The sequence below is a fragment of the Epinephelus fuscoguttatus genome, linkage group LG11 (assembly GCF_011397635.1).
Source record: "Epinephelus fuscoguttatus linkage group LG11, E.fuscoguttatus.final_Chr_v1".
NCBI classification, from domain to species: domain Eukaryota; kingdom Metazoa; phylum Chordata; class Actinopteri; order Perciformes; family Serranidae; genus Epinephelus; species Epinephelus fuscoguttatus.
The window spans coordinates 30,982,258-30,995,500 of NC_064762.1; the positions used below are offsets into that span (position 1 = coordinate 30,982,258).

Sequence of the window (13,243 nt, forward strand, 5' to 3'; positions counted from 1 at the left end):
GCTGCCCCCCTCCCCTACAGATTCGAGGTTGCTGCTCTGTGCTGAATTGCTGCGTTGTGCTCCGGCGTCCGGCAAAAATAGAAGTCCTGCATATCTGTTGCAAAGGGCTCCGGAGTGCCACAGCTGAGACGGAGCCGGAACGCAGCACAGCCGCAGCCGGTGGAAACACACACATTGACTAGAAATGAATCCTATCGGCTCCGCTGCCGTGCCGGGGCGCAGACGCAACCAACACGCATCTGGTGGAAATTGGGGTTGATTTGTTTGCCCACGGGCGGCTGCCGTGGCAGGGCCGCGTCCTTGATCTTCGCTTTTCCAGCGGACCATTCAAGTAAGTCTGGCTTCTCTGCTGCTAACGCTGCTGCTGGGATACAGCGGAGGAGGAGCCGGCTGCTAATGCTATGTACCGGTACACTGCTAATGCTGCTTGTCGTGCTGCTAACGTTTGTCTCTCAAAAAGGTCAGTTGGGTCGATGACCCACCTGCACATGGGCTACAATGTACGATTGATAATGAATAACAGTTGAAAGTATTCTAAATGTCCATCCCCGTCTAGCTATGATGCTAGTTAGCCAACTTTGGCTAAAGCCTACCTGTCGAGGAGAAGAGTAGCCACTTCGACATCCGATTTCAAATTCTTCACCGCTTTCAACCGTCTCCACCGTTCAAAAGCATCTCCTATATAGACCCTCGCTTTGCCTCGAGTTTTGTCTTGGTGTTTTTGGAAATCGTAACGAGGTCGTTGGGTTTAGTCGCACCGTCAGCCATTGAAGCTCAGTCGTAACTGTAACTGATGCTGAGACTCTACTGACTGTGTGACTGGTAGATGGTGGTGGGTGGCGCAACAGGCCAAAACACAAATTCAAAACATAAACATGATTTGCGGACCGTAATTTTTTTTTTTAAATGCGAATATTCTGGCTGTACTATTGTTTTTGATGAGATCAGTATGTTATATGAACATTATTCCTTAGTCTCTGTGACATAGGATGATTTTACGACTATTTGCTTTAGATTTCTTACATATAGCTCCTTTAAATGCTTGTGAATATGCACCAGTAGACCAGTAGTTCAATGTTAAGGCCCTTATCAGTAAATGAAAAGTTCACTCTCATTTCTGTCTGTTAAAGGTCCAGTGTGTAGGATTTAGAGGCATCTCGCAGTGAAGCTACAGAACTGAAACATCAATGTGTGAAGCGTGTAGGAGAACTACAGTGGCCAACGCTAAAATGCCAAAACGTGAATGGCCTTATCCAGAGCCAGTGTCTGGTCTGCCTGTTATGGGCTACTGTAGAACAACGTGGTGGACTCTGTGGGAAAGGACCTGCTCGTATATAAACCAGCTCATTCTAAGGTAACAAAAACAGAACAATTCTTAGTTTCAGGTGATTCTAAAAATTTAATTATGAAGGTGATATACCATCTCTGCCAATAGATGCCCCTGAATCCTACACAGTGGACCTTTAAACATGGCTCTGTCTCAGTGAAAAAAATACACCTCGTAGCACTTGTATCTTTTTGTTTAATCTGTTCAAAAACCAAAGAGTAAAAGGACAAGTTGTGATTTTATTATATGCTGGACGCAGGCGCAGTGATTTCTCAGAGTTGTGTTGTCATTGTGAAGTTGCTAGGGCAACCAGAGGAAATTCAGGAAGTCACTGTCACACCTTCATTACTAAATTTTGCGCTTATAATTTGCATATTCTTAAAGTAATGGGGGTCCAACAGCCGTTTTTTTTTCATGCAGCAGGTGTATCTGAGAATGTTCCTTATCTTCAAAGCAGTCTGGCAGTCAAACTGTGTAATGAATCTCTGATAATCCGTCCGAATTAATTGATTTAATTACAATAACGGTATTGTGGATGTACCTGATATCCTTCATGTTGTTATGCTGTGGTGCATGTGACGCCCTGTGCAGACTGTGGCAACAAAGTTCTTTGGAAAGGAAAATAAAGAATCCATCTATGTATAATGATCATAAATCATTCAGGGGCGTAGGTGTTCAAAAATTCATTATTTGTAGGTTTTAATATTGTAATGGGTTAGGTACACATTACACTGTACATATTATTATTTAATTTATATACAGCAATAACGAAAGTAATGGCAGAGATGGTGATGATGATGAAATAGTAGTGCTAATACTAAAAATTCTATTTGCAGATGTAATGTTAATTTACACAAAAATGTGTGTATTTATAACTACAAGCATATTTACAATAATAATATGATGTGATCGTTTTGTATTGCAAACTGTAGAGCTTTTGGTGTATTTAATTCCAGTCTTAACCTATAGCTGAGGACACAGATAGACAGGCACAAACGAGGCAGGAAGACAGTGAGGCAGTCAGACAGACAGGTCGCTCCAGAGGTGACCGGGGAATCCTGCTCTCTCTGTGCCGGCAGACAGAGCCTCCTCTTCGGCCACTGCTCCTCCTCCCCTCCCCTCCCTCTGCCCTGGTTGCGCGCTGGGGGATCCGACGACGTCACACGAGCGCACACACACACACACACACACACACACACACACACACACACACACACACACACACACACACGCCCTCTCTCGCTCTCTGCCACTCCGTCTCACTCTCTCTCCCTCTCCTCTATGCTGCTATTCTGGGAAGTGGCGTTTGGAATAACCCCCGTGTGCGTACGAGTGTGTGTGTGCGTGTGTCTCCTGATTTCACCCTCACACACGCACACATACACACTCACAACACAGTCAGACGCACACATTTACTGTCTGTCTGACTGCAGTAGTGGAGCTCCGGCAGCAGAAATCCGGTCGGAAAGGATTCCTTCCATTTTTACGCGCAACTTTTCCTCCGTCGGCCGCCTCGCCGCGCCGTTTCCACCGCTCCCCCTCTACTCCTGTGGATTTCTAACAACCGTCTCCTGCCTGTTTTCTAACGGACAACCAGCGAGGTGTCAAGCCCGCCCGGAATCGGATCTCCTGTCACCGGGGTTGCTTGTTGTCATTTTCGCACGGAGACGCGCAGCCAGAGCGCAGACATAAGGTAAGTGCGGGGAGGAAAAACGAAACCTTACCGGGCATATTCTCACACATATCACAGTGACAGCGGGCTTTTCTGCGCCATGATGGACATTATGGGCTGTTTTCACGGCACTTGATATTTAGTTTAGCTTATAAGGGCAAGACTATGCAGGGGGAATACCCCGGGCACGCATTGCATTGCATGCAGATTACCCAGGTTGCGTAATATCCTGAGGAATTTGCAGTAGCCTGCACGGCCAGGCTGGCTGCAAGGCCGGGGGGAGAGAAATATAGAGGGAGAACGAGAGGGAGGGGGAGTGTTCGTGGATATGAAGCTGTGAAAGTGGAAGAGGTTCGATGGTGTGATTTTGCGTCTGGAAGGTCGATTTTCTGCATTTGTGCGTTGTGCAGCAACAAACCACCTCTGCCCGCATCTGGGCTGTTTGGCTCAAAGAAGTTCACTTGCCATCCTCTATAAAAACACCACAATCACCGTATAGTGCCAGCTGAGCGCTCAAAAGTGAGTTTAAGCCGTGACCTTAGCTCGCTCCGGTATTTCCTTGTTGCTGCTACAGTGTGATGAGTGTGACATGTCAGAGGTGTTTAAACAGAGGCTTATTGCCACAGTGTGTGTTGTGTATCTCTCCAGTATGAGAACTGCTGTAAAGCTCGGGGTTCTTTTTCAGTAGGGAGTGACTTTATCTCATATGCTCATCGTTTGCTTCCTCTGTTTGTGTGTGTATGTATGTGTGTGTCTGTGTATGAGAGAGAGAGTGAGAGAAATGGTGGGTGGTGCGCTGGCTGGTTCCGGGAATGTTCCATGACGTGTTGCCGTCTAGAGAGGGGCCCCGGCCGGGGAGACTCCGACGCACGGCCCCGGCCCTGCTCAGTCTCTCTTTCTCTCCCTCCGCTCAAAAAAGCCAGCTGATACTGTTGTGCTGGAAAATATCTCAGCAGCCCTTTCTTTGCTGCGTTCCCAGAGATTTACAGCCTCATCATGTAAGCACGTCGCGTGTGACTGCGCGTCATAATCCTGTGATCCAGAACGGCACTCATTTCTGCAGGGAAACTCTCTTTTTTTTCCCCTCATAGTGAGGTCAGAGGTCAAAGGTCAGGGTCAAACACTACTATATGCTTAAGGACACAACAGCAAAGGTTACTGGCAATGTGAGGGTCCTGACTGCAGGTTGAAGCAGCTGAAGGACACTATGCTGCCCAGCTGCTGCCAACATGACTGTTTGGTTGTCAGAGCGTTTCTTTGATGTTTAATGTGTCACAGGAAGCACAAATAGAGCGCACAATAACATTAAGGACTAGTAAACATCAAACATCAGCTTCTCCATGATGGCATGCCTAAAAAAATCAAACACATAAACATATTTATAACAAATTATGAGAAAACTAAACATTAACAAACGGGAAAAATATCTAAATATGTCTTCGTTGAACAATTGGTCTTATTGTCACATCTGTGTGTGTTTATTGTCTGTGTTGGCAGGGAAAGCAGCTAATTTTAAACTCAGATTGACACTGTAAAGGTGGTATTTTTAGAAACAATGAGAAGCTGCGTGCGGTGCAAAACAGTGAAATAAAATGGAAGCTGAATTAAAGAGTGAAGCAGCGCTGATGGAATGCTTTGTTGCTGTTTAAGAGGAGCAATAAGAGAAACCTTTCCTGAATATATTTGTGGTGTTTGTGGGGTTACAATGAGCCTGCAGCTGAAGACAATGTATTCTGCTGTCAGGACACGTGCTGTGCACGACTGTGTGCGTGTGTCTGTGGTAAATGTGTGTGAGAGCGTGCGCGGAGTAAGAGACCGACCTACGTACCATCTGTCCCACTGCCACCTCAGATGGCCATCGGGGTGTGCTGCGTAGGAGCGAGCGTCCATGCATACACACACACACACACACACACGTGCACACACACAATCACACACACACACACTTTTACCAGGGTAGATAGGCGTACGGAGAACATGCATGAGGTGTGAGTTGATTTTCTGCACTAAACACTCAATTAATTTATTACATAGGCCTTGTGGGAACTCTATGTGTGTATGCATGTGTGTGAGGTACCCTCACTGATGTATAGCATACTACAGCAGTTAACAGTAGGGATGAAACAACTACTCTGAGTACAAACAATCCTTGATTCCATGCCTTGAAGAGCTGTTTCATCACAGACGGTGATCTCTGTCACACCAGGGCTGACTTTATGTGGAGCTGAACATTCATGGTTGAAAATGGAGGGAAAAGAAAAGAGGAAGAGCAAATGAAGAGACAGAGTCAAGGTTTAGGACCATTCCAGTTTGGAAATGTGCAAGCTGCCTTACTAGCAGCTGTGTCACACTGGCCTTAGAGTTGGCTGCAGCATGGCTAGCTTGCTACTTTATCTACTACAAAAGTATTAGACTTTCCAAAACTGCTGTGCACTGGCTGTGCCATTGTTTTCCTATAGAGAGAGCTGTGGCGCTCAACTGGGCATGGCGCTCAACTTGAAATTGCGAACAAACACTGCACTCAGAGTTTGAATTATTTCAACTTTGACCTAGTTTGACACTGACCTTTGAAAGTACAACCTATGAGATGACAGTGGTATATGACATAGCCAGAGGCAAATAATGACGCATGCAGAGGAGGTAGAGTGATGGAAGTTCGTCCTGGAAACCCTAAAGCCCCTTTATCACTGCAGAAAAAAACACCATCACCTACTAATATCTGACTTTGTATTTAATGGGAAAGGCTACAATCAGCTTTCATTTATGGGCTCTGAGTGGCTCCAATCGCAGTGATGTAAATATACGACACCCGTGTGGACGTAAACCATGCATAACTTTTCCTGGTGAGGTTGTGGTATGTTTGTACATATATGAGGGTTTATTGAATGCGGGAAAACCTGCTAAAAAGAGCTGATAGACTGCTTTCCCATTACCAGTAGACCAGACCCATGTGTGGACGAGTCTGTTTGTATTTTCTCTGATGTGTTACGTTCAATGTCAAGAAAGCACCAGGAAAAGGGGTGAGTAAACAGTAGAAAGTAGCATGGAGGCCAGTGAAAACGTTACGGTAGTTACTTGTTTTTGATATCTGTTACATCTTTGGTCTCTCTTTCGAACTGTAGTGTAGACTAATTTTGAGCACGTTCAAGCACTGCTTGGAAAGAGACTGATGGAATTTTCTCAGAAAATTGATTTTGATTGTGACAGGGGCTGTGCTTTGTATCACAAGCATCTGGTTTGAACCGCACCTGCCAGGGCCTTCTGTAAAGATACACTCAAATGCATCATACATAAAACAATATTTTATTCTTTTGAGATTGAACCTACACAGAACGGTATATTCGACTGCAGCTGTTGTTGCCTAGATGACGTATACCTGTGCTGTGCTTTGCCCCTGCATTTTCTGAACCCTACCTCACCAGTGGCGTCCACAGAGTTGGGTTGAGGGCCATGGCCACCCTGATGCCAGTTGATGCCCCCCAGGGGAAAACAGTTGAAGGCTGACATTAGTGTTTTTTTTTTCAGAGGCCGTGGCACACTTATTTTTTAGTGGTATCTTGTGAGGCTAGACAACCTAAGGCATCTAATGGTATCAAAAATGCTTATCAGGAAGGGGGCCAAGTAATGCTCCAAAGTTAGGCTATATTTTAGCATTGGAATAACTGCGTGGCCATTTTCAAAGGGTCCCTTGAACTTTAGACCTCTCTAATCTTTGTTTTTTTACTTGTGAAATATACTGAACAGTTTTACGTCTTCAAATAATATTCAGATCTGATGAAGGAAAATCACTTTTCAACAATCATGGACAGGCAAACCTGTGACAAGGGGTCCAAAGTATATGCTCAATGTTTAGGGGTTAGATTGGGATCCACCGGCTGAAGTGACAGTATGGTATGCTAGCTACAAATCGCACCTGTTGGTGGGACATGCTGTATGTCAGTGACAGTATCATCCTGTCTCTAAGTGTCATACTGTTATGTTGGTGTAGGGTGTGACAGCTTGCTTAAGTTGCTACATGATGATTTATTACATCATTTGGGAAATCCTTTTGTCCAAAGAGACTTACATCTAATATGGTGCAATAATGAAGAAAGACAAAGTCCATTTTGGTTTAAAATCACCTGCTGAGGTTTACATCACCTGCTGTGTGGAAAACAATGCAGCAGCCTGTTTTGATTTTATATATTTATATGTATAATTTTATGTTGTTGAAATTAATTATCTGAGCACTTGCTTGAAATCTGTTTGATTATCAGCGCGTCTCGCTTCTTGTGTATTCCTAGCTGCAGCCGTCTGCATCTGTCTCGCCGCTGGCTGTGCATCACTTGGTTGACCGCAGATGTGATACGTTTGCATTTGCTGTCAATTAACACGGCGCACACATCATAGCTGGAGAATTTGAAATGACTGCAGATGTATGGCATGGTGCGATGAAGTAACACGCCCTCTCTCTCTCTCAAACACACACACACGCACAGTTGAGTTGAGTTGAGCTTTCGTTACAGCTTTCAACTGTTGGTGTACATCCTGATGTGAAGTGTGAAATCCGTAACATCCCCCCATTCTGCTTGTACAGATGACACTTAACACCATCAGCTTTCGATATTCTGCTGCCATGGATTTAGAAACTAACAGTCAATAGTTATATCTTGCATCAAGAGCTGAAATGGTTATTGAACAGGTTTGCTTGAGATTACTGTGAGAATCAGAAATGTCAAAAACAGCCACAGGGTAACAACAAAAACTCTATCTTGGTAATAGTATGAACATTTGTATATAATCACAGCCATTATATAATTCTAATATAATGGTTATATAATCTTGGACAAGGTGACAGCTGTATTTCCCTTCACACTGTCAGCTCAAGCCATAGAGGTTTCCACAGAGATGATATCTAATAATGACTGAACCCACTGGGAAATCTGAAGTTTAGGAGGAGACTATCACCTGCTGTAATACTTAGAACTTTTTGGCAGCTGTTAGACCTAAAGACGAGGTCTTCTTCTATAGAATCATCATTTAAAAGTTAATAAAAAAAAAGATAAAATCAAAAAAAAAAAAGAAATCAGAATAATATATATCATATCATATAAATTGACTGAAGTGACTATTTTATTAAAATTATTGATGCATTAATGTGTTCATCACTTTAATGTTACAGCTGGTAAAGGCAGGGCTACATTTTTACTGGGTGCTTCAGGTGACAATACTACATTTTAGTATAATAGGCCTAGTTCATTCATTCATCTTCTAACCGCTTCATCCTCTTGAGGGTCGCGGGGGGGCTGGAGCCTATCCCAGCTACATCGGGCGAGAGGCAGGGTACACCCTGGACAGGTCGCCAGACTATCGCAGGGCTGACACATAGAGATAAACAACCATTCACGCTCACATTCACACCTACGGACAATTTAGAGTCACCAATTAACCTAGTCCCCAATCTGCATGTCTTTGGACTGTGGGAGGAAGCCGGAGTGCCCGGAGAGAACCCACGCTGACACGGGGAGAACATGCAAACTCCGCACAGAAGGGCTTCCATGCCTGGGATCGAACCGGCAACCCTCTTGCTGTGAGGCGAGAGTGCTAACCACCACACCACCGTGCCGCCCTAGGCCTAGTTGATTTAAATTTAAAAAAAAAGGGTCTAAATCTGCAAAGTAACTAAAGCTGTAAAATAAATATAGTTTATTAAAAAGTACAGTACTTACCTCTGACATGCAGTGGAGTAGAGGTATAAGGTAGTAGACAATAGAAATACTAAAGAATAAGTGCGTGTACCTCAAAACTGTATGGTACTGAATTCATTAGGATATTAGCAACTAATTGAAAGACCCAGTTTTGGTCCACTAGCTTGATATATCTGATGTTTTATAGGCTGATAATAAAGAATAAATGAAAGACTAAACAACTACAACAAAAGGAAGAATGACAAAAGTGAAGTGGGCCTACAGCAGGTGTATGTTTGAACAAGCGAGTGTATATCTTTACCCTTTAAACTACCTATTTGGTGATTTAAAAACAGATTTCACAAAGGAAACATTGCTCTGCTTTGTACTGTGGCTTTCTTTGCCTCACCCAGGCTGTTACTGTAACATATCAGACACCTCTGAGTGGATTACTACTAACAAATAACAGCTGCATTGCAACATAATGCACCTGCAACACAGGAACACTGTGCCTACTGATTCCCTGCCACAGAGTGAATGGGCTTCCTCCAGAGAGCGACGAATTCAGAGCATTAAAAGAGGATTTTAAGCTTCGCACTGAACTGATCCACAGTTTATGTCACTGAATGAATTGTGCTGCTTTTGAATGCAACTGCACAGTTTCACCTGTGTGTGTATGTGTGTGTGTGGGTGTGTGTGTGTGATCACCTGAGAGCTGGAGAGGAACCTGAGAGCGCTCTGGTGACCGTGGTCCTGACAGCGACGGCTAAATTATTAAGATACACACTCACACACAAAGCTAATGAGTTGGTTGACTGGCTTCTCCTGATAAATTGTTCCTCTGTGGTTTGGTTTTACGCAATACCTGCTTGGATATACAGTATACACACCTGGAGGAGAGGAGGAGGTGAAGGAGTGGGGGGAGAAGTAGAGGAGAGTGAAGTTCAAGTGAGAGTACAATTCAATAAGGGGGGAGGTGAATTAAAAATGAGGGAATTAAATGAGAAGAAGAGGGAGAAGGTAGGAGGAAAAGACAAGGGAGGAGACAGAATGAGGTAGAAGAGAAAATGAGAGGAAAGAAGGAATGAGAGTGTGACTGGGAGAGGAGAGGAGGCAAGAGGAGAAGAAAGGAAATAAGAGTAAGGACACAAGAGGAGAGGAGACAAGGGTGCAGGAAAAAAGGAAGGAAGAGGTAAAAAGAGGTGAGGAGAGGAAAGAAGTGGAGAGGAGAGGGAAAGAGGGGAGCGAAACAAAAGGTGAAAAGAGGAAGAAAGTGGAGAAGGTAGAAGACGAGAGGAAACAAGTGGAGAGGAGAGAGGAAAAGAGGAAACAAAATGAGAGGCGAGGGAAGGAAACAAGAGCTGGCAAGAGAGAAGAGAGGAACCAAGAGGAAAGGAGAGAAGAGGAGAGGACACTGAAGGGAAGGGGAGGAGAGGAAACAAAAAGAGAGCTGAGAAGAGATGTGGAAAGGAAACAAGGTTAGGATAGGAGAATATGGGAGGAAATGAGAGAAGAGGAGAGGAAACAAGAGGAGATAAGTAGAGGAGAGGAAAGATGGGGTGAGGAAAGGAAGCAACTGGAGAAGAGAAAGGAGGAGAAGAAACAGGTGGAGAGGAGAGAAGAGGAGAGGAAACAAGAGGTGAGGAGAAGAACAAGTCAAGAGCAAAGAGAAGAGGAAACAAGTGAGGAGGTGGGAATCAAGTGGTGGGGAGGAAACAAGTAAGAGAGAAGAGGAAAGGAAGCAAGAGGGGAGGGAAAAAGAGGAGAGGATAGGCAGGGGATAGGGTAGGAAAGGAGACAAGAGGTAAAGAGAGAAAAACAAGTCAAGAGTGAAGAGGAGAGGAAACAAAGAGGAAGGAAAAGAGGAGAACAGGGGAAAGGAGAGAGGTAGAGCAGAGGGATTGAGAGGTGAGGAGAAGAAATGAGGGGAGAGAAAAGGAGAGGAAACAAGGAGAGGAAAGAAATCAAGTGGGAAGATGAGAGGAGATGAAACAAAAGGAGAAGAGAGGAAATGAGAGGGGAAGAGAGGATGATGGAGGAGGAGAAGGAAAAGGAGGAAAAGAGGAGGATCAGGAGTAACAGAGCGCAGGAAGAGGAGAGAGGATGAGAGGTGTCCAAGCTGTACCAACAGATGAGTGTGTCTATTCTGTCAGCTGCTGACACACTTATCATTTGAAGGACTTTACTCAGTAGGGTGTGTGTGTGTGTGTGTGTGTGTGTGTGTGTGTGTGATCTCAGCTCGTTGTCCTCAGCTGTACAAAAGGAAACTCCCGCTCCCCTATAACCTCTAAGATGAGGACATTTTTTTAATCCCCCAGCGAATCTGTGATCACTATGCTGCTGACTGTTGCTTCACATCGGCCAGTAGTATGGCATATATTTGTGTGTGTGTGTGTGTGTGTGTGTGTGTGTGTATGTGTGACAGGGGAAGAGGCTGATATTGAAACCCAACCTCTCTTTACTCAAAGGGAGGCACTGATGTCAGGTGGGCCTTGTGTGTGTGTGTGTGTGTGTGTGTGTGTGTGTGTGTGTGTATGTGTGTGTGTGTTTGGCTCTTTAAATTGGACAGCGACTTGATGGAGAGATAGAGGGAGAGAGACAGAGAGAGACCTTTACCCAAACTGCCCTACTTTCTCAACAGCTTGTAATTAGTCCCACTTCATGCATTTATGCATCAGACAGTAGAGCTAAAGCAGTGTTTTGTAATCAGAAAATCCCAACTGACACAACCAACATTCGGCTTCCCCTTTACTGTACACTCAATTGGTTGTAAATGAAAGGCAGTAACTGCTAACACACAGCATATGGAGACGAACACTACTGCATATAGGCCTACATGTAGCGTTCTCCTGTACAGGTGATTGTCTGAGCCAAGCTAAGAGCTTGAAAGCTTTCATACCATTTACATAACATGGTAAAAGTTGCTTTTTCCCTTGGTGAAGCAACCCTGTTTCCTAGAAATTACTTTGTACTGCTTTCTTAATTATGTTGTTGTGGCAACATAATTGCTGCCTGCATTATGTTCCTAGATAATGTTTCTTTCAGCTAACAAAACATTACATTCATGTACCGTGCAGGCTTCACATGGAGATGGTTGGGAAGGATGGCAGCGTACAAATTGCAGGACCTTGACACCAGAACTTTGGGTTCACATCCAAGCTACTGTCTTAGGGTTAGGCAACAAAAGCACTTCGGTTAAGTCATGAATTTGGTTAAATGTCAAAGGTCTAATGTGCAGGATTTAGTAGCATCTAGCGGTGAGGATGCAGAATTTAAACCTCCTCCATGTTCAAGCATGTTGGAGAACTATGGTAGCTGATACAGAAACGCAAATGGCCCTGTCTAGTATCAGTGTTTGACTTGTCTATTCTGGTCTACTTTATGTAGATATAAATGACTCATTCTAGGGTAACAAAAACACAATGCTTTCTTTTTTCATTATAAACTAATGATAAATAAAGTTATGAATATAACACACCATTTCTGCCGATAGATAGCCTACCCCTAATTCCTACACTCTCAACAAAGAAGTACTAAAGTGAACATTTTTATTGAGTATAGCGTTAGTTCAGGCAGGACATGATGTCAAGCTCAGCTCACATCCCAGCTACACCTTTGCTGCTGCTCCCTCTGCCGAAGGCTTTCCATGTAGGCGCATGGAAGGGCAGGTGTGCTCTCTCAACCTTGTGCTTTCCTTATTTGCACCTAGAAGGGCAGAGAGGTGCAAGGAACAGCTGTTGTGTGTAGGCCAAATGTAAGGCAGAGGGGCCCCAGAACAGAGCCATACTGCAAATGGAAATAAAGGTTTCTTTGACTGAAGTGTTCCTGACTGAACTACTATGTTTAGTAACACATTAATGACATGGCAGGTAGCAAGGCTTTTTCATTATGTTAATAGAAAGCTTAATTAGCATTAACAGTATTGAGTTTCCCTAAAAATGTATGTGCCGTTTCAAATTAGTTGTAGCCTTAACATTATTTCAGGGACAGGGCTGACTGAAGCAGTAAGAGCGTGTTGCGTACATTTCTTTTTCTAGTTTCTTCCTGCTACTTCTGCAATATTCAAAACTAATGGCACTAAGCATAGGGGGTGGGGGAAAATATTGATACAGGATAGTATCACAATATTTTTGCGTGGTAATATCGTATCGATACACAGACGCAAAGTATTTCTTTTTTATTACATAAATGATTAATGTTACAGAAACAAATTCAACTCTTGGAAGCTGACTAGAATAATAACATCAGTTGCTTGTCCACTAAATATTAGATGCACTAGATTTGCTGCAATAAAAACGCCTGAAGTGAGGTGAACAGCCTGAGATTTTGTCTTACAACAGATGTTGACAAAGTCTCCCTTTTTGCAGGACCCCGACGCGAAGCGGAGGGGTCCTGCATCACCCTGTCGGGGTTTATTTCTCTATAGTGACCGGCTCGCTCTACATTATCCCTTACTGAGATGCCACTATAATTATTGATGTTCAGTTGTCCCACGTTTTTTATCGGACATTAAAGTGGATCAAGTTACACAGAGCAGCGCCTCTGGATCCCACTCGATGAAAGCTTATTAAGGTAACT

The 13,243-nt window shown here is 44.0% G+C and overlaps 1 protein-coding gene across 1 annotated transcript in view; it reads left to right on the forward strand.

Moving 5' to 3' along the window:
* Positions 1 to 2,576: 2,576 nt before the first annotated feature.
* hivep2a (HIVEP zinc finger 2a) overlaps positions 2,577 to 13,243 on the forward strand; it is a 128,779-nt gene continuing 118,112 nt past the window's right edge. Inside the window, exon 1 of the mRNA XM_049589211.1 lies at positions 2,577 to 3,020. The gene's annotated coding sequence lies outside the window, so the exon portion shown is untranslated. The remainder of the gene's footprint in view (positions 3,021 to 13,243) is intronic.